General features: G+C 34.2%; 1 protein-coding gene and 1 non-coding gene across 3 annotated transcripts in view; one reads left to right on the top strand and one right to left on the bottom strand.

The window, feature by feature from the left end:
* DACH2 (dachshund family transcription factor 2) overlaps nucleotides 1-22623 on the bottom strand; it is a 688009-nt gene that overhangs the window by 262836 nt on the left and 402550 nt on the right. The gene's annotated exons all lie outside the window — the stretch shown is intronic.
* On the top strand, nucleotides 7891-7997 carry LOC112471784. Its single transcript, XR_003043399.1, has one exon. It is a non-coding gene; the product is annotated as a U6 spliceosomal RNA (small nuclear RNA).

The following is a 22623-nucleotide window of genomic DNA, read 5'->3' as shown; positions in this document are numbered from 1 at the left end:
TTGTAGATGTTTCATCAAGCTCGCTACCCTCAATCTCAGTCCTTGTCAGTGTTAGTGACAATTTCAGTAGTGTTTGCTCAGATTCCCCTGGATCTCTACGGTGTTTTGTTCTCAGAGAATATGGGAGGAGGGGTCCTCAGGGTTGGGGATGGGAGCTGTTGCCTAGCCTCATTTTTTTGCAACTGCAACTAGTAATAATCAACTGTTGTTTCTCTGCTGTCCTCGCTTCTCTGTTTTCTTCCCTGATGTCTGGGTACTGCCGCCAGCCATGTGGAGCTCACAGCTCTCCCAGGCAAAATTTTTCAGGGAACTCGCTGCACCTTCTCCCCTCCCCTCTACTCCTACAGGGATCTCTGGCTGTAAGAGACAGCTTCTTTGTTTCTCTCAGTCTACTGCCCAACTCCTAGGGTTCTGACCTGTGGTAGCTCTTATGCACAGATCCCACACTCAGATGTGCTGGTGGGCAGTTTAGGTGTTTTTTGTTGAGTATTAGATGTTCAGCTTATTGTTGTTCAAGGGGAGAGATCTGGGGACATCTCTCACTCCACCATGTTTCCAAAATAATCTTCCCCTCATATTTTTTTTTTAATTTATATAAAAGAGGATGAGTTCCAATATCTATTTATTCTTTCGAGCAAATGCTATTTGTATGATATTGTTGAAGAAAATTAGTGATAAAATTCAGAAAAGTAATTTTAAGATAATAAATAATCACAGTATAATAGCACTACAAAGAAATTTAGGAGCTACCTAGCTTAATCTCTTCATTCTGAAAATGAAGAAAGATTCTCACAGTGACCTGTCATAGGTCAGTCATTTAAGGTAAGATATAGAGCAAGACTCAGTTTTTCTGATAGGACCCGAATGTGTTAAAGCACTGAAGTAGTTCAAACATTAGTTAATGAAAATCTCTAAAAGGTTTTGATCCCCGTATCACATAATTTTAGTTGTCTTTCTATATCTACTTACGTTTGATTCAAAGTTTCGAGGCTTAGTCTCTAACTCATACTTTGTATTGCCTCATGGTGCATATTGCAGTGACTTTAAACTTATGAAACCTTAAATCTTATTTATTCAGTCTTCAGTACAGCACCTGAATATCTATGTCTTCAAGTAAAACCACAAGCAAGCAAATATAAAGCAGTGGAAAAAATGTTATGATTTATTTGATCTTTCATTAGTAATTTATCCTTTTATTCAATGGTTTTTTAAATTATTTTTTATTAAAAATTATTGGAGTGACACTGATTAATAAAATCAAATAAGTTTCAAGTGTTCAATTCAACAGTATGATATATGTATACATATATATATAATACATATATATATTGCATTGTGTGTTCAGGTCTCAAAGTTAGATTTCCTTCCTTCATCAAATATTTGATGCTTTTTACCCATATCTATCTCTCCCCTCCCACTTTTTAATCTTAGAATGCTGCTCAGTGTAATACTGATGGATTTAAAACAGCGAATCTTCTCCTGGCACCAATTTCTCAAAATGTAGTCCTTGAAGAGCACACAAAATGAGCATGCTGATTTAGGAGATGCTGAATAAAGTTTTACTTGGGAATGAGATTTTCAGCTGTGTCAGATGAGTAGAAAATGGTAAGATTAATGAGAATTAACAAATACCATTAAAGTGAAAGTATTGCAATATAGGTAAATATCTACATAAACATCTAGAAACATAAAAGTTATCTTTTTCGATCATTGAATCTGAAATTGGTAACTTTTACATTATGTTTGAATTAGATATTTTTAACTGACCGAAATAGATTTGGAAAGTCAGAGACTCAGTGTTACTGGTAAATCATTCACTTTTTGCACTTTCTGATATTTGAGTATTTACTTTCGTAACCTCAGCATCTTCCATTCTTTTTCACCTAATTTCATGATTGACCCAATATCTTGTCACTAGTTATTGACCAAGTCATAATGTGCATCCTTTATGGAATATGCACTCACTTCCTAACATAAAATTCAACATAACAATATGAAAATACCCAACATGATTTTATGAGTGTGTACATGTGCAAATGTACATGCGTGTAATTTATTATTATTGGAGGTATACAAGCTCTAACTTCATTCAGACTTAGAGTTGTGAGAAAACTTCTTAAGAGTTACAAGAAACTTAATGAATATCTAAACCACCTATTCCATTTTATAAGTGAAAAACTGAGGCCCAGATAGAAAAACTGAGAGGCTTACTATAATGTAGCCAGTCAATGGTAAGGCTAGTATGAGAACTTATTTCTCCTGAGTTTTACCTTGAGAACTTTGTCCAATAATTTCTACCTTCTTATTCTTAATTTTAATTTATTTAAAACTCTCTAAAATTGGTCTGCAGAGATGCATTGCATAATAGATCACTGATCAGAACAAGGGAGGAATTGTGTCAAATAAATTCTTAGGGTTTCAGTTTATTCGTATATGAAATAAAGGAGTTGGAATAAATGATCTTTATAGTTCTTTATGAAGCAGTAATTGTGACTATATTTACCTTATACCATATAGTTTTCTGATCCCACTGTGGGTTTGCATTATCCATAAATGCTCTAAAGCAAAATTTTTCTTGCATTCCTTTGTCACTAGTAAACAAGCCTGAGACTTGCAAACTTTATGTGACCTATAGTCCTCAAACTAGAAGTGCAAGGAGAAAAAAAACATGGTTTGGAGTAAAATTTACAAAAGAAAAAAATATATAGTGAATTTGGGTTCACAACAGTTATCTAAACAAAAATCAAGGTGATTGTATAGTTTCCTAATAGTTTATACTGTGTTCATCCTTTTATATTAATTCGAAAGTTCTTCTGTCAAAACTATGAAAAAGTAAATTAACTGAAGATGAACTATGAGTAATCAAATCCTGAGGTTTACAATTAATTAAATGAAATGATGAGTCAGTTCACCTCAATATGGTTTTATTTTTTAAAAAGTAGCATTTAATTAAATTAACAGTCAAAAGTTTACATTAATGATATTCTTCCAAAAATGAAAAGCAGTTTATATCTGCCATGTTATTTCACTTTAACAGTCAAGTAGTATGTTGGCTTGTTTGTTATTTGCATTCAAAGTTATGATGTATTATAATGAATAATGAAACATCTGGTGGTATGAAATGTTAATGTGATATACCACATTGAATTTAGTGGAAACAGTTTTTAAATTCTCTATAAATCAACTGGAAAGATGTAAATCTTTTCAAACAGGGGTATTATTCATGTTCTTTTTTAGGAGATGCTTATGCTCTGAACTCTGTTATTCAGGAAAAAAAAACACTAGAAATCTAAAAGATTCAGAATACAACAAAGGGGAAAGCCATAAGGATATAAGAATGAAGAATGAAAGAGCAGAGATGCCACAAGCAAGTAGTTACAGGCCACCCAAATGAAGAGCAAATATTACAGGGATTCTTAGAAATCACCATTCAGGGTTAGATACAACATTTTAAATTACTCAGCTTGGCTCTATGGCTGAGAGGGAAAGATTGAAAAAATACAGCTATGGGAAGCTCTCAAAACAGTAGACAGTCCCTGAATTTGGCACAGCATTGGCAAAATCATCAAATAAAATTGGCACTTAAAGTCTACTATTTTGGCATGGATATTTTGCATACTTTGTTAGATTACAGATAGACATAAAGAGAGGATACACTCAATCTTTGCGAAAATTCAATTTGTCCTACAAAAACAACAGATTAGAGGATGTACAATAAGTCAGTGAATTTGCCATTTAGAATGGGGCCAGAGACAGGAAAATGGCAATTAGTAACAGGCTGGCAGATCAAGCAGCACAGCATAGTAGAGAGTGTAACCAAACCAAGAACCTAGGAGAAGGCTGGAAACTGCTTTGAGCAAACTGCTGTCCTACAGCCTGAAGCATCTAACAAAATTCCAGGTTGCCAAGCAACTGTTTATTTCCTGTAGACTCTTCTGAAAATGAATAATAGGCATTTAAAGGTTTGAAATTTTAATAATAACCTCTTCATATGCGCCTATTATACCTACTTTGAAAGATTAAAAGCAAGAGAGAAGCACCATATTGAACTTGTCTTATAGAAACGTTTTCCAAATTGTATTCCATTTGAACACTTGTTCCACAAAATGTTAAAGAGACTTTATTTAAAAAGGGGAGAATAAAGGAGTTCCACAACCAATTTATGCAATTCAGGGTTGATATAACAAACCTTATATAGCATTTATCATGTCACATGCTGCTATAAATTCTACTTAATATTCACAAACACTTTAAGAGAGAAGTACTACTACTATTTCCATTTTACAGATAGAGAAACTGAGTCACAAAAACTAAATAAAGTGTCTAAGTCACATAGCTAATTAACATTGAAGTTGGACTTTAAACCCAGGTATTTAGGCTCCAGATTTCTGTACTGCAGATTTTTTCAAAGCTTATAATATGCTAATATTTGTTATAATACTTCAAAAGAAGCATAGAGTACACTACATTTTAAACATATTAGATAATGGGAATTGTTTTCATGGAATTCCTATTAATGGCTCTAAAGATACTAATATTCCATGGAACACATTTTGAGAAATGTTATTCAAAAATAATTTTTTAACTGGGATGTAAGCTTAATTTCAACTAACATAGACATTATTTTTTTTTTCTGTATTGAAGTTAAGCTATACACACATTCCATAGATATCAAGAATTCTCAAAATTTACATAAAGTTAATGACTCTTTCATAGAGTAAGAATCGGTTATATTTGTTTTGGTTGATATCATTTTAAATTGAAAATGTCCCAGATTTTTAAACATAATCCCTGAGAGAAACATTAATAATCTTGCTGGTACCTCTCAATAGACCATTTCTTATTTATGAAAATCCGAGTTATATGAACTCTTTTAATAGTATGTAAGCATTCTAATAGGTTATATACCTCCCTAGGTACCATTTTGAGCATTTTATAGAGCGTTACTAGATGTATCAAGATAATTTCTAAGGAGACAAAAAAATAAAATAGCATAGATGATAGAGGCTTTGTTCATCTCTCTCGCGACCACATCAATGTTGTGACAGAAACATGGAGCAAACAGCAAGTAAAGTTGCCTGGAATCCAGATGAACGAAAACACTACAACTAGGGAGAGAAATATTAATCAACCTACAATGGTAGAATGTAAAAGGGGGCGAAGACATAAGGCTTCCAATACAAAGTGGCTGAGTGGGACAGAGGCTACGGCAGCAGCATCTGGCAGCTGCAGACGCCTCTCAAAGGGACCCTGTCCGCGATCAGACTTTCACAGTGATGGACTTGCTTACTCTGAGCACCAACACTGGGTAAGGCAGCACAGGGGGCACCAGAGATTTACAAGGGGACACTGAGTTGTCAGAGTGAGGGCCAGAGGCAAGGCTCTCCCCTGGGCAGGAATATGGGCAGTATCCATTGTTCTTCTGTTGAGCCCTCCCCTACACCCATTGTGTAGAAGCAGCACTGCCATAGCTGAGACATCATCAAACTAGGTAAAAGAGGTTGATCCATGCACAGGATTCCCTGGAACTCTGCCTCATCCAACTCACAGCCCCACCCGAGCCACATCCAACTGTGTCCTCTGAAAGACCTATGTTCCTTGCCAAGCAGTGCCAAGACTCACACTGGTGACAGCTGATCTCAATTTCTGGTGTGATTTCTTAAGGCAACTATAAGCACAGCATCTGTGAATTGCTTCCTGAATCTTACCAGGTGGCCCTAGAGGGGCAAAGGCTGGGACTAAACTTGGCCTGCAGCTGAACCCTTCTCAGGACTGTGTCACTGGACACCTACTACACAAAGTCCCACTAATAAGATGGATAGACATAGGAGCTTTGCTTAGTACATAGAAACAGAATCAGAAAGGCAATCAAAATGGGAAGACAAAGAAGCAGAAACCATATGAGAGAACAGAACAGAGATCAAGGAATAATGGAGTCAAGCCATCTCACAGATGCAGAGTTTAAAACACTTGTTATAAAGATGCTCATTGAACTTAGGGGAAGAGTAGATGAACTCAGTGAGAACTGTATCAAAGAGATTAAAAACATAAAAAAAATGGAAATAAAAATTATGAAAGAGAACCAGTCAGAAATGAAGATACATTATCTGAGATGAAAATTAGATTAGAGGAAATAAACAGAGTAGATAAAGAAGAGGATTGAACCACTGATATAGAGGATGGGGAAGCCAAGGACACCCAATCAAAACAGCAAGAATAAAGAAGTCATAAAAATATCTGGGTCCTAGGGGTACTTGAAGGAAAACAAGAAGTTGAAGAGCTATTTAAAGAAATAATGATGGAAAACTTCCCTCACCTGGTGGAGGAAATAGACATACAACCCCAGGAAGCTCAGAGAGTCCTAAGAAAGATGAACCCAAAGAGGCCCACACCAAGACACATCGTAATTAAAATGCCAAAGTTTAAATATAAAGAGAGAATCTTAAAAGCAGCAGGAGAAAAGCAGTTAGTTACCTAAGAGGGGGCACTCATAAAACTGTCAGCTGATTTCTCAAAAGAAACTATGCAGGACAGAAGGGCTTGGGACAAAATATTTAACATAATGAAAACCCAGGATCTACAACCAAGGATACTTTATCCAGCAAAGCTATCATTTAGAGTTAAAGGACAAATAAAGAGCTTCCCAGACAAAAAGAAGCTAAAGAAATTTATCATCACCAACCCAGTATTACAAGAAATGTTGGAGGAACTTCTTTAAAAAGAAAAAAATCATGTATCAAAAACATGAATAAAAAATGGTAAGAACTACATTGCTATCAACAATTACCTCAAATGGAAAAGAATGAAGTGCTCCAATCAAAAGATTGAGTGGATGAATGGAAAGAGAAACAAGACCCTTACATATACTGCTTACAAGAGACTCACTCCGGATGAAAGGACACACACATACTAAAAAGAATGGGATGGAAAAAGATATTGCCTTGATGGACCTAGAGGGTATTGCGCTCAATTAAATAAGTCAGATAAAGAAAGACAAATATTGCATGATTTCACGTACATGTGGAAGCTAAAGAACAAAATAACAACAAAAATGGAAATAAACTCATAGATACAGAGAGTATTTTGAAGGCTACTAGATGGGAGGGGGTTTGGGGGCAGTGAAAAAGGGCAAAGGGTTTAAATACAAATGGATAGTTATAAAAATAGAAATGGAGATATTAAGTTAAGCATAAGGAAAATAGTTAATAATGTTATAATAAATATGTAAGGGGGAAGAGGGATACTAGATTTAGTGGAGTAATCACTTTGTAAGTTATATAGTTCTGTAATCACTATACTGTACAATTGAAACTAATATATTATTGTATGCCAACTATAATTTTTAAAAAACTCGTTGAATTACACAATGTAAATATGAGCAACTAATTATCTACTACATTTCAATAATGCCAGGGGGAAAAAAGATGATTTCTGAGGTCTTGTAGCCCTGATTTCCCATTGATATATGATTTTTAAACAAGCAGTGAGAAATCCAGTAAATATTATTGTAAGTCTAGGATAGAGAGTGCATTAGATATAGATTATGGGTGACAAAACATCTCAAATTTCTGACATTAGGACAAGAGTAACTGCTCCAATGCCTAGTTAGCCCAGGATTACAGGAATATGAGAAAGTAGCAGCAGTTCCCTTCCACAGCCATTCCATACTCAAGTATATGATTACTTCAAAGAAACCAGCCCACCATATAGAATATCTATCTGATAGTCCAGAAAATGTTACCTCTTAGATATCTAGCAATTTCAATAAGCCAGGGATAAAGGTAGCAGTTTGCCTACCAAAATTAGTTTGAATACAAGTCTACTATTGAACTGATTTTACATTTTTTTAATTATCAAAGATATTCTGGAAACTTTAAGAAACATATTCATATGTTAACTTCAACAACACAAATGCTAAAATTAGAATAATACAGAGAAAAATACCATGGCACCTGCATTAGGATAAAATGTAAATTTGTGAATCATCCCATATTTTGGGTGATGGTTGCACAACAATTGGAATGTACTAAATGCCATTGAACTGTATACTAAAAATGATTAAAATGGCATATTATGTTCTATGTATTTTTACTCACAACAAAAGAAAATATATTTGGTTAGGTCAGAAATTCCCTATAATTGAAAACTGATAACAAGAATATAAAAGAAGGAAAAGATTATTAGCTTCTGGTATACTGCCAAATTAGTGGCTTTTTTTTTCTTCCATAGTTGCTCAAAGCATTTAAGTTTCAGTTCAAATATATTAACCATCTGAATATAGCATCTGAACTATAACTTTATAGAAACAGATAACCACAGAAAAGAGCCACTTTCTTAGAAGCTGTAAAAAATACTGATCTATTAACTGAATTTACTTTTGATTTGCAAATCAATAATAACAGTAATAGATCAATGTGAAGCCTACATATGGATTATTTGGTATTTCTCTGCAGCAGGTATCACCAATTAATAAAAATAATGGAGATAGAGTAAGTAAGCATTAAACAGTATTAATAGGAGAGAAAGATAGAAAAATCTAGCCAAGTTCAAATATATATCAAAAATCAAGTTTGTCTTAAGATAGCTTCCAAACTGGAAAGGAAATTCAATTTACTAAATGTATTTTTGAAATATGCAATTCAGAAAATCAGATGTTTCAGAAGATATACTTTAAGCCTTCTCACTGAAGATATTAATATAAAAGAGTAATTGATGATTTCTGTGAAATTTCATTTACTCCACATTGTTTGTTCTGCTCACTGTAGCTACAAGTCTTGTATTCCTTCTGCTTTTTGGAAAGCCATTTCTGCCTTTGTGGAAAATCAGCAATACATTAGGAAATTAGACAAAATAAAATAAATTTTGTTTAGAGGGTAAATTCTGAAAGAAAACTTTCTATTTATTTTCCTTTAGAAACAGAATAAACGGGAAGTTGGCCTCAAATTAAAATATATATATATTTTGGTCTAAAATTAAGCTTTAATGCTAACTTCTGTGTTATCAGATAATGGAAATTTAATTGTATTTTCTGTCAAACCACTATGCTGTATACTTGAAACTAATATAAAATATTGAATGTCAGCTGTAATTGAAAGAAAAACATAAAAATAATAAAAACAAAAAAATGTATTTTGTATTTGTCAAAAGGTATCCAACTGCCACTAAGAGAATATTGATCATCAATAATGAACCAATTTCCTGGAAGGTAATTGGCTTCCTGAAGATCACTAACACTCATGGCTTTTAAGTAGCTGGTCTTCCCTTGGATATTCCATGTAAGTGCCAGAGATTCAACTGTGTAATCCCCTACTCTTCTGGATAGTAGTTCTCAAATACTGCCATGCTTCATTGTCCCAGAGGGCTACTACAATGAGTTACTGTTGTTTTTTATTTAACATTGTGACATTTTGCATTCTTAATATTTATCTACTACATAAAGGAAGATTAAAAAATCCAACAAAACATCTAGAAATGTTGATTAGTCAAAAATTTGCATTTTAAGAAAATCTGCATATTTGTGATAATCAAGGTGTAATATATAACATCAGGAAGGACCTGAGGAAATTGCAAGGACAATGTTTGCCTGGCCCAAATTATCATGTAAAGAATACTGCATAAGGAATCAGAAGAGCTAAATAAAACTGGATTTATTTATAGCTGGTTATATACCTATCTGAGACTTCCTCCCACCAGAATCATTTTTTTCTTGTATTTAAAATGAGTTTCAAGGAAGCAACCAAGATATTCTTGAGAATGTGAATAAATAAATTAAGTATGATACATCCAGACAATGGAATATTATACAACACTAAAAAGAAATGAACTAACAAGTCATGAAAAGATGTGAAGGTAACTTAAATGAATATTACTAAGTGAAAGAAGCCAACCTTAAAAATGCTACATTCTGTATGATTCCAACTATATGACATCTTGAAAAAGGCAAAACTATGGAAACAATAAAAAGGTCAATGGTTGCCAGGGATGAGTTGGCAGGGAGCCAAATAGGCAGAGCACAGTATTTTTAGGGCAGTGCAAATACTCTGCAATATTATAATGATGAATATATGTCTTTGTACATAATGCTCAACCTCATAGAATGTACAATACCAAGTATGAACCCTAAGGCAAACTATGAACTTTGAGTGATAATGATGTGTCAACGTAGGTTTATCCTTGGTAACAAAGGTATCATTCTGTTGAGTGATATTGATAATGTAGGAGGCCATGCACATGTAAGGGAAGGGGCATATTGGAAATCTCTGTACCTTTCTTTCCATTTTATTGTAAACTTAAAACTGCTCTAAAAATATTGTCTTTAAAAAATTAGGTTCAACCCAATATTAACTTTCGATGTATCTACGTGGAATACATTACTTCCAAGATAAACACTTATTGCCTTGTCATTTATTAATTTTATGTTAATCATATCTCCCCTACCTAGAATGTGAGCTCCTTACTGGAAGAAACTATGTATTATTCTTAACTTTTGCATTCTTTGGTGCTTGACACCATAGTGGGTACATGGTAGTGCCCAGTGAATGACTACAGAAAAATCAAATGGATGCTGTGAAAGGAAACCACCAGGAGGAAGAAAAGAGTCTACCTCCCCAACACTAGTAATTGTGCATTATTCTTTAGTAGTAATTTCATTTTGCATTCTCTTTCCTATCACATTCTGCCTGAACTTCCTACCGAGATATAGCAACAAATGTGAGAAGTGGGCAAAGACAGAGACGATTCACTCAAACACTGAAAATGCCAATAGTTCTGCCTTTGATTTACTCTTTCACTGTCTGATGGTGCCATTCTTTATCATCAGCTTATGCTTACTGAAGCAGTATACATCAAGCATCTGTTTTAGAAAGCAAAGCAATTTGTTTTATTGAATGTAATTATGTGAAAATTTGCAACAGAATTTGTCTTATTCTCAATTTAAGGAGCACATGACGTTAGCCATAGGTATATTGATGTAAATGTGTGAATAAACATGGTCACATCTCAGAGGCATCCATTTGTATATTTAAGGAAATGTGAATGATAATTCTTTTAAATCCAAACTTTTAAGAGATTAGTTTTAAACCTCCAGAGAAAAAGAGATAAGGGAGAAAGTCTTAATTATGCCAATAATAATATTTAATTACATGTATATGTTGTTATATGCTTTGAGATATAAATATTAATAACTATGTCTCTATTAGCTATCAGAATGTATGATTACTTAAAGCTACCTTAAATAACCAATAACATGAACATTTGAGTTACAAAGGAGAGTAATTAGATACCATGAAAACTTGGCTTTTATTCTTGGATATTCAAAGGATGCAAGGTATCTGGCAATATTATTTTTTAAAGCTTACATTACTTTGCTCCAGAAAATGCGGTGTTTTAACTCAACACTTTTATCATTTTTTTTTATATTCACCAGTCTATTGCATTTTTAATAATCAAATATAATAAAAAGTTTTTTGGTATTGTTATTTCCTTTAAAAAACTGCACTCTTTAAATTTCTAGGACCAGATAAACTTCACTGTCAGAGTAGCATGGCCAAAAATTCTACATCAAATACAGTTTTAGTTAAATAGCCTTTCTCCTGAGAGTAATATAACTCCCAGAATGAGCAGGGTTTACAGAATTATGAGATATTGTCATCCAACACTAAAAAAAAATATCTAATGGGCATGATTTTCTCCTAAAATTGCTGTGAAAAATTTACTCTCATTTAAGACATTAAGATGACATGTTTGAACTACAGGCATCCAGTATTTTATTATGGCCCAGTAGAATAGATTAGTGCAAAGGAGTATTCTGACTCTTATCCAGCCTGCTCAAAAGTCTCATTATCTGATATATATGAGTTAGTGCATGGGTAATAGAAAATAATTCTAAATTAAATAATTAGGCCAAATCATTAATAGGGAGAGATACACACATACATGCAAACATGCACACACAATCAAAAGGATTCAACATGGAGCTGGAGTCTAATGGATGATTTATAAGATGGCACATTCTTTCTGGTTTCCTGAATTCTGTCACAGTCTTATTAACAATAAATTCATAAAAAGATACAAATCATTTTTTTCTACTTGCAACAATGGCTTGAGGTTGCTACAGGGGTACACTAACTCCAATGAATCAAATGAAAGAGAAGACAAAGAAATTTATCTTTCTTAAGCTTTTTTTCCACTCAGAATTCTAAACAATTTGATAATAATAAGTCTGACCTCAAAACTGCTATTGCTAGAGATAAACAAATATACACAACTTGGAGACAGATCAAGATAGAATGGCCCAGCACAATGTTAAGAATGCTACACCATCTTAATGATGAGACAAGGGACTCCATCTTTTGTGGCTTTGTGAATTCCCATGGCTATTGTTTCTGTGAATAAGATAGTGTGTCCAGAGCCAATAAAATGAGAGCAGAAACATAATCACCAAACTGTGTTGTGGTTATTTCCTTTCATTTCAATTGATTTATTCCTTTTCCTTTGTAACCTTTCTAGGTCTTTGATATTGTTGGTAGGCTGTTTCCATAAAGACTATAGTAATTTGTACAACCAAAATCTAGGTCTTTGATATTGTTGGTAGGCTGTTTACATAAAGACTATAGTAATTTGTACAACCAAATTTACATAAATTATGGGCTTTTCCAAGCTAAAGATATAATTTCAAGATGATCCATACCACCATCCCTCCTCTTGGTGATCCTAGTAATGAAACCTCTTCAACTCTATCAAATTCAACTTCCTCTTAACTAGTTATTATTTTTTTAAAGAATGTGGGATCTTAGTTTAGTTATGTGTTTGTTTTTTTTTTAACATTTGCCATTTATCTCAGGTAATATTGACATATTTTTAAAACAAATATTTGTTCTGGCTAGTGGTAATTGAATTGGGAGCATAAGAACTTTAGAAAATTCTATATGAAATAATCAGATTGTATAGATAAAGCACATTTTATCTTTTAACTTGAATTCTTGCTACCAGTAATTTCAAACACAAGAGTAATTTTCTAAAGCAGATTTTAAATAGTATCACTTCGAACTAATACATTATGAATCTAAAAGGGATATCTTGACTCTGTAAAATGAACTAAGAATTTCAATCATTTTTTAATAGGTCTGCATTCCTTCTCAGCTAGACTGCTTTACAGACTTCTTAAGTGATCTCCTTGCCTCTAATTCTGTCCCCTTTCAGTCTATCCCATACTCTCTTATCAGTGATATTTTCATAAACAGTAGTATTTTCACATTGCTCACTTGCACAAAAATATTTAGTGGTTCACCACTGCCTATAAAATAAAGGCCAGAACTCTTAATCTGCTATTTACAACCTCCCACAATCTACTCCCCCTATCTTTACAGGCAGAGCTCCTAATTTTTTTATCATATATTCACTACCCTGACTGAATACTCTGTTACCCATACACACTCAGTACTATCTCATCTTCACACCTTTGCAGATTGTCTCTTGCCTGGAATGCTTTTATCCCTGTCTTGTTAACTGCAGCTTAATCAGACTTTAAAGCACAACTTAAATGCCATCGAACTCTACGAAGCTTTCTTTAATTCCTATGACTGAAAATAATTCTCTTCGTTGAACTTTCCTATAGTAATTTACATAGATATAGTTATAAGAACACATTTATAACTTATAACTTTCTGTCTTTTATTATGATTATGTCTATAAATAGGCCTCACTTTCCCACCTAAAATGAAGGCTATGAAGGCTTCTGCAGAGCACTGACTATGACTTAGTTGGTTCTCATAGCAGAATCTAAAATATTATCTTTCAGGTTGACAGCACGTGACAAATGTGTGTCTAATAAATTTACTATTCTATAAAATAGATTTACACAATGTGATATAAAGATATTCAATACTTAGAATGTAGTCATACATAGGGTAAACAGTACTCACATACACATATATACACTGACATCAAATACTACTTTTTTTTCTTTTTAATTCAACTAGTCATCATCTGTTGTCATGCCTCTTGTGTCTTTAACATATCATAAAAATTTCCCTATAGTTTACTAATAGATGAAAGGAAGAATGAAAAACATCCTTCCTAGTGGTTTTAAGATATTTTTTAACAAAGTTTAAACTACTTTTTTTTTTAAAAAAAAAAAAGTATCTATGGAGAAATAAGTGTTTGCCTCTCAATAATCATGGAATAGCTATGAGGAGAAAACTACATTACAAATGAGCAGCTATCTGTTATCAAATTACAAGGCATTTTCATCAAAGGACCTAAAAAGGCAGCAGACTGACCAGTTAACATGTTTCCACTGACCTAGGGGGATTTTTTTTTCCAGTTAATAGCTTCTGAAGAATGCTTCTTTTTGATTTTAGTCTCTGACACAAAAATGATTGTCCCATTTAACCAGTCTTCTATTACATATATCAGAGAATCCTATTTACTCGCACACTACTAGAACATTAAAACACAATAGAGTGATTGTTTCTAGAAGAAAAATTTAAAGATTGACATTTTTTTTACCCCAAAAAGGGATTGAGATCAAAAGCTAACTTTAATAGATGTTTGACTAAGGTCATACTCCTAGGAAATGCAACACTGAAGATGAAAGAAAAGAAATAGGTTTGGCTTTTGATCTTGGCCAAATCCATTTGGCATTGTTTAGCTTTTATATAATGCTTTAGTTTTAGGTGATATCATGACTTAAAATGAATTGGTTTTCTTTTTTGAAGCTTTAATAGCTCTGTATTACTTTGTCATTTAGCAAAGTTTAGTGAAATAGATTACTATTTTGTTAGCTGGTATTGTAATAGTACTTGTAAACAGCTTTTATTTTTCTATAAGTACCACTTCATAGGATGTACATCATATATTTTCAAAAAATGTAAAAGGGAGCTTAAAAAGCAAAATTTTCCTATGAAACACTCTTCAAAGAAAATCATCATTGAAGTCACTACAAATTTCTAAATAGCAAAGAGCCCTTTTAATTTTAAGCTACATTCTTTTTGAATGTACATTTTCCATGAGCTTGGACTGTCTGCTACTTTTTAGCTCAGCATTGGACAGAGCCAATATAAGAGGAAAAAAATAAATATTATTGAACACCCACTACTGTATTTCAAACACCATTTAGGAACATTACATATATTATTTCATTAAATCTTCAAAACAACTCCATGAAAGTACAAGGACTATTATGCCAATTTACAATTGAGGAAAGTGAGAGAATAAGATATTGATTAGCTTGGGCAAGATGACTTAGTGAATAAATAATAAAGCAAATCTTTGAACCAAGCTTTATCTAACTACAAAGTTCTATCCATGCTGTTTTTTTAATTATTAAAATGTTAGAACAAAAAAGTTTTTATTCTTAGTTCCATTAATTAAGTGATTCTCAAAACTACTGGAATAATTTAGATAAGCTTATATATACAATATGGGCCAATGTTTGAGATGCAGGGGAAGAGTTATACTATGTAATTTATCAAGCCCTTGTCCAGATAATTCATGCCTTCCCCAAAATTAATTTTTGTCAAATACTTTTTTGTCAAATGTTCACACATTATCACTGTGAAAATTTAGGTTATTGTATTTTTATTTCTTGAATTATCCTAAAAATTGTCTCAATGTGCCACTTCTCCTAGCAGGCGTCTATAAGTATGTACATCTTGTAAGGCTTTGAATAAAATAGAAAAGAGCTTTCTAAGTGATAGCTTCTGATCATCTACCAAAAGACTACCCTGTAGAATTTTTTCTTTTCTTTCAGAAAATTATCACCACAAAGATCAATGATTGTAACGAGGTTGATTTTTCCAAATTAATAGATTAGCAAATGATTTTAGAAAGAAAAAGATGGCCAAAGTAAACATATATAGCAGTGTCTTCTTAACAAATCTTAAACATTTCAACTTTATTAAAAGACAGACACATTGTTCTTATATCGCACTAGCCTCTAAAAACGTGGATGTCAATAAAAAAGATGAAGGATTCTCAGTATTGAAAGCTGACAGCTACCCCAAACTGAAGATCCCCTCAAATCTACTAGTCTTTGAAAAACATGGGGTAGATTAAGATGTCCTCTTTCTCGCCTTTTGTTCATTTGTTGTGTGTCGAAGATTATTCAGTGCTATTTTTTCCCCTCCTGTATTACTCCCACTCCTCAGTTCTCCACCCTAGCCCTTTCATAGTCTGTCTAAATCAAAAACAGAAGGCACAGTGAAGAAAATAGTAAAAAGGCTTTGTAACTGTTCTTTGGAACAAATTTAAAGTCTGAGGAGAGAACGCTTAGATTAAAATGTTTGAGACTGAGGATTTACAATATGTTTGGTATTCCAGTTTCAAAGGGTAAACAGACCAATGTGTTAGGGGGAGATTGAGCCCCTCCCCCCCGCATCTTTCAAGGTAGAAAGCCCTAGATAGGAGAAGCATGTAAAATACGGAAAATATACCATTAAAATTTAGTGGTTATCTTCTCTGATACTTTTTTTCATGAGAATGATGATGAAAAAAACTAGAGAAGGCTGCTGTTCGTGTCATTTGTGGAGAAGGAAAAATTCTTCTCCATGTTTCAAAATAATTAGCCAGCTCTAATCATGAAAGTGATAAGAAACTAAACATAACTGACAGACATATAAGTTACCTGATTAAAAAGAAGATGCCATCCTACTTTATTTCTTTGTTTATGTACAACTTTAAAAGTAACTAGCTTTTCCATTTTAAAAGTTATGACAATAAAGGACTAGTTAACAGCTGACTGGAATTATTTTATCTTTATTGCAAAAAGGTGGAAGTGGGGGAAGGGAAAATGAAAGATTTCAATTTCTCAAGGCCTAAATAAAGTAAAATTTAACCATTTTAATTCTATGGATATTTGCAATAGAATAAGTTTGAAAAATCACCCTTCAAACAATCATGGCTATGTTTCCCTTATCAATTAGTGTTAAAGTTCACGACCTGTGTAATGCAGTCAGTTAATAAAAGGAAACATGTTTTAATTTTCTTCTGATTTTTTTCTAATAAATAAAAAACCAGTCTTCAAAAAGCTGGGTACTACATATTCCAAAAACTGAAATAAGTTCATTTTGGTTTAAAATATTTCTTAATATTAAAATTATGATGAAAAATATGTGACTAATAAAAGCATATTTTTTTATCTTTTTGAACATTTTTTGGAATATTTTATATTTCAGCTGTTAGAGACTTAAATAGAACATGATTTCTCTTCACATCTACCTTCTAACTGCATTGTAAATTCTTTGTTCATAATGAGTTGGTATTGTAAGTATTTAATGCATGCCTGCATTAGCAGACTCTAAGCATTTTCATTTTTAAATGTTATTGTGGTTGCAATACAATATTTCATGGTAGAATGACTAAGGCAAAGTATTGTATTATCAGCCCAAGAATAACTGATACTGTATCTTCCTGTTCACTCAGCAATTCATTTGCACAGCTTGTGTGAGCAAAAGACGATAGATGGGTATTATGCAGCATCTCAAATTCTAAAGGCCATGGCTTATTTAATAGTAATGTCAGTCAGGATCTATAATTTGAAGAAATCTTGAGAATTTATTGTTAATGCTATAGAGAACATAGGATGATTTTCAAAATAGTTTCTTCCTTTTAGGTAGATGATCTTGAGGTAAATAGGCTGATACATTTTACTAGTATTTAGGATATCATTTTAAAACCAGTTCTCCCATATCCACCCTTGTCCCTGCTGACTTCAGTAAAAAGACATTCAGAGTTCTAGTTAAGATGTCGGAATAGGTAAATGTTGTGCTTGCCTCCTCTCATGACCACATCAAAATCACAGCTAAACTACAGAAAAACCATCATTGAAAATTGCCTGAGGTCTAGTTGAAAAAAATAATCCTATGATGAAGAATATACAGAAGAAGCAACATTGACACTAGTAAGAGGTGTGGAGACACAGAAGAGGCTGATCCCACTGTCGCATATGATGGTTGAGAATTGAGAGGGATATTTTGGCTGCAGAGGTTCCCCCAGAGGAGCAAGGGGTCCCAGCTTTACATCAGATACCCCAGCCTAGGGTTCCAGTGCTGGAAAAAGAAACTCTTATGAAATCTGGATATGAAAATCAGCGGAGACTATGGCTGAGTCAGACGGTGGAATGCAGGAGTCTCAGGCACTCTTGTTAAAGGGCCTGAGCACAGACATACCCATTGAGGAACTCAGAGCTCCAGTGCTGAAGCAGTGGCTCAGGGGATGCCAGGGATATATATGAAAGAAATGAACTATCTGGCTTTGGGGCAAAGGCTGGAAGGGCGACTTTCTCCCAGACAGAAGTGCTGGCAGAAGCCACTGCTGTTTGTTGAGCCCTCTCCACACTCTGTGTGCAGGCGCAGGTAGCCACCATATCTGAGTCTCCATTAACCTGGATAACGCTGTTCACTCTGCTCTGTTGATTCCTTGATATCCTGCCACACCCAATTTGCAAGCCCACTCAAGCCTCATCCAGTAGCTTTTCCATACAAATGGCTTTTCTTGGCTCATACTGTGGACTTTCCTAAAATCTCTGAATAGTTATCAAAACCCTAACAAGAGGCATCTGGCCTCAGCGTGCCCAGTACCTCTTGCTGAACAGCCAGCCCCAAGCCCGGCACTAGCAGCAGCCAGCCTCATTTGCAGCTTGGCTTCTTGAGAAACATCCAAGCCCAGTGTCGGTGTTGGCCATCTGTAGATTGCTCGGTGGTTCATGCCAGCTGGCCCTCAGCAGGATACAGGCTGCAGCTGAATTCTGCCTGTGGCAAGTGCCCTCACAAGAGATACCGACATGCCTAATGGCTGGCTTTGGTCTCAAATAAAGCACCACCCAGGTCACATCCAAGGATAGCACAATGAAAGGGAAGACAGGGTAGACACCAGAATTTTGCTAAAGAAAATGCTGCTCTGTAAAGTCAGCCCCTGCACAACAGTTCCTCCACTGTAGTCACCAGCCAGTCCTCATAATCAATCAACACAAGGGTCAATCCCTTCCATTGATCTGCAAACAACAACCAAGGCTCGACTACAATAAGAAGGCATACACAAGTCATACAAGGGATACATCTGGAACACCCAGTTCAGGGGACCAGGGAGAGTGCATTACTGGTTCCAACAGGACACCTACTATATAAGGTCACTCTACTAAGACTTGGAGACCTAGCTGCTCTAACTAATGCATAGAAACAAACACAAAGAGGCAGCCAAAATGGGGAGAAAAAGAAAAATATCCCAAATTAAAGAACAGACCCCAGTTCCAGAAAAAGAACTAAACAAAATGGAGACAAGTAATCTAACAGATGTAGTGTTCAAAACACTGGTTATAATGATACTCAGTAAACTTAAGAGAAGAGTAGAGGAACTCAGAACTTTAACAAAGAGATAGAAAAGATAAAAGTGGAGACAGAAAACATAAAAAAGAACGAGTCAGAAATGAAGAATACAATATTCTAAATGAAGAATACTTTAGGAAGAATCAATAGTAAATAAGATGTAAAAGAGGATCGAATCAGCGATTTAGAAGATAAGGTAGTGGGAGTGAAGTCAGAAGCATGGCAGAGTGAGTAATCTCCTTAGATCTCTCTCCTTGAAATAATAATATGCTGAACATCTAAAACTCAACAAACAACATCCAAATTACACACAAGCATCTCTAAGGGATCTGCGGAACAGAGCTTCAAAAGGTTGGAACCTTAAGAGTGGCAGAAGGTGGGGCAGGTTAAAAAAAAACAAAGTAACTGCCAAAAACAGCCAAAGCTCCCAGAAGAAGAAGGGGGAGAGGAGAAGTTGCAGCTGGTTCCCTGAACAACCCTACCAGAGAAATCAGCATAATCCATACAGTGAAGCACAAGGATCAGAACAGAAAGCAGAGTGGTAACTAAGCACAGAGGGGCAGCAACTGTGTCTAATCAGCCAGGGTTGTGAAGCAAGGGGCTGAGATACCAAGCCTGGCAGTGCCAGCCCTGCTACCAATCTAGAGCACAACTTCTCTCCACCCCATATTCTCCCAGACTTAGCACTGCAGAGACCCAGGGGAATTTTCACAACCAGTACTGAACATAAACCATGCCCGGTACCACAGACAGATGCTGGGACAGAGGAAATCTGATTGTGGATCGAATATACAGTAGATTAGACAGAGAAAAGAAGCATTTTTATACTCAAAGCAGAGCTCCAAGAGGTTTGGACGCCACCTACTGGAAAGCAAAAGAAAAATCCCTACTTATCAACTGGCTAAGGAGACACTTCTATATAATAAATCTTCTCTCAGAAAAAAAGCTAAATACACTCCCATTAATGTCTAGGCATCAATGAGCAACCAAAGTAAGAAGGGAGCTCAAAAAGAAAGAGAAAAGACTCCAGAAAATAAACTTAAAGACATAGAAAGATGCAATTTAAATGACAGAGAATTCAGGACTGCACTTCTGAAAAAAATAAAATAAATAATGAGATGCAAGATAAATCTGATTAACAATTCTAAGAACTTATGAACAAAATAGACCAACAAAATAAGTTTTTCTAGCAAGGAGATTGAAATTGTAACAAAAGAATCAAATAGAACTTCTGGAGTTGAAGAACACATTAAGATACATGAAGAACGAAATAGCAAGCCACCGAAATAGAGCTGACTACATGGAAGAAATAATCAGTGATATCAATGACAATAATCTGGAAATGACTTAGAAAAAAAGATAACTGAGAATGAAAAATAACTGAAAAAACTATGCAAGAACTATCTGACACAATCAGAAAAGCAATGTAAGAATAATCGATGTACCAGAAGGCAATGAGAAGAAGGAGGAAAAAGAGAGCATATCCAAACAAACAGATAACAAGAATTTTCCAAATCTAAGGAATGCGCTAGCTCTTCAGATTCAAGAAGCAAATAGAACACACAATTATCTCAACCCAAAATAGCCTTCTCCAAGACATATCACATTAAAATTATCAAAAATTAATGACAAAGAAAGAATTCTCAAAGCAGCCAGGGAAAAGATGATAGTAACCTATAAAGGAAAACCCATTAGACTATCTTCTGACTCCTCAGGACAAACCTTACAAGCAAAAAAGAAATAGAATCATATATTAAAACAATTAAGTGTGAGGAATTTCCAGCCAAGCATAATATATCCAGCAAAGCTCTCCTTTAGATATGAAGGAGAAATAAAGGCCTTTCCAGACATACAAAAGCTGAGGGAATTCTCCACCACAAAGCCTCCATCACAGGAAATATCAAAAGGGATCAGCCCAAGTGAAACAAAATGATTAAAAATTACATAACTATGAGCAAGATGACTAGCAGACAGACAGAAGCAGGAAAGTGCAACCCTTACTAAGAACATGGTATTCTGAGGTTAAACATTAGAAATAAACATACAGCGTATATACAGAGAATCTGACATAACAACAACAATACAAAAAAATGGAAAGCTAGTAAATATACAAATTCTCAAAGGGGAATAAAGGTGAGGCACATGGAAAGAAAATGGAAATATATATATAATCTTAATGGTAACCAAATACCAAAAATTCAGAACTCAGATACATAACATAAAAGAAAATAAACTAGAGGGAAACTCCACAAAATCCTAAAATTAAAATAATAGAAACACATGAACAAAGAAAAAATTGAAACATTAAGTTAGCAGAAAACAAAAAAATAAATTGCCTCTAGGAAAAACTCATATTTCAATAATCATGCTAAATGTAAATGGAATGAACTCACAAATAAAAAAGGCAAAGAGTTATGGATTAAATAAAAAAAAAAAAAAAAAAAACAGAACCTAACCATAGGCCGCCTTCCAAAAACACATATCAACTGCAAAGACGAAAAAGGACTCAAAATGAAAGGATGGAAAATGATTTTCCAAGGAAATGGCATCCAGAGATAAGAGGGTGTACCTGTACTTACATCTGATGAAATACACTTCAAGATAAAAATAAATAAAGAGAGATGCTCATGGACAATTAATACTGATAAAGATAACCATATATCAAGAAGACATAAAACTTATTAATATCTATGCTCCCAATCTGGGAGCCCTGAAATATATAAAGCAATTACTAACAGAACTAAAGAGAGAAACAGACCAAAACACTATCGTAGTAGGGGACCTAAATGCCTCATTGTTGGATATGGACAGTTTAATCAAGCAGAAAATCAATAAGGAGATAACATCCTTAAATCACACACTAGAAAACGTACATGATTGACATTTACAGAGCTTTTCATCCCAAAACGTGTGCTTATACATTCTTCTCTACTGCACATGGACTATTCTCAAAGATCAACCACATACGGGGACACAGAGATAGCCTCAACAAATATAAAAGGGTTGACATCATATCAACCATATTCTCTGATCATAATGCTTTGAAATTGGAGATCAACTGTAAAGAAAAGTGAGAGGAACCACAAATACATGGGGATTAAAAAACTGAGGAATGACTAGGTGAGACAAGAAATAAAAAGAAAGATCAAAAGATAGATAAAAATGAATGATAATAATAGCAGAACATATCAAAACTTTTGGGACATGGCAAAAGCTGTCATAAGAGGAAAGTTCATATCACTACAGACCTATCTCAAAAAAACAAGAATGAGCGCAAATAAACAACCTAAAGCTTCATTTA

This window comes from Pteropus alecto, unplaced genomic scaffold (genome assembly GCF_000325575.1).
Source record: "Pteropus alecto unplaced genomic scaffold, ASM32557v1 scaffold231, whole genome shotgun sequence".
In the NCBI taxonomy this organism is placed as follows: Eukaryota; Metazoa; Chordata; class Mammalia; order Chiroptera; family Pteropodidae; genus Pteropus; species Pteropus alecto.
Note: the sequence above shows the minus strand (reverse complement) of the source record. Positions and strands in the feature narration are given on the sequence as shown.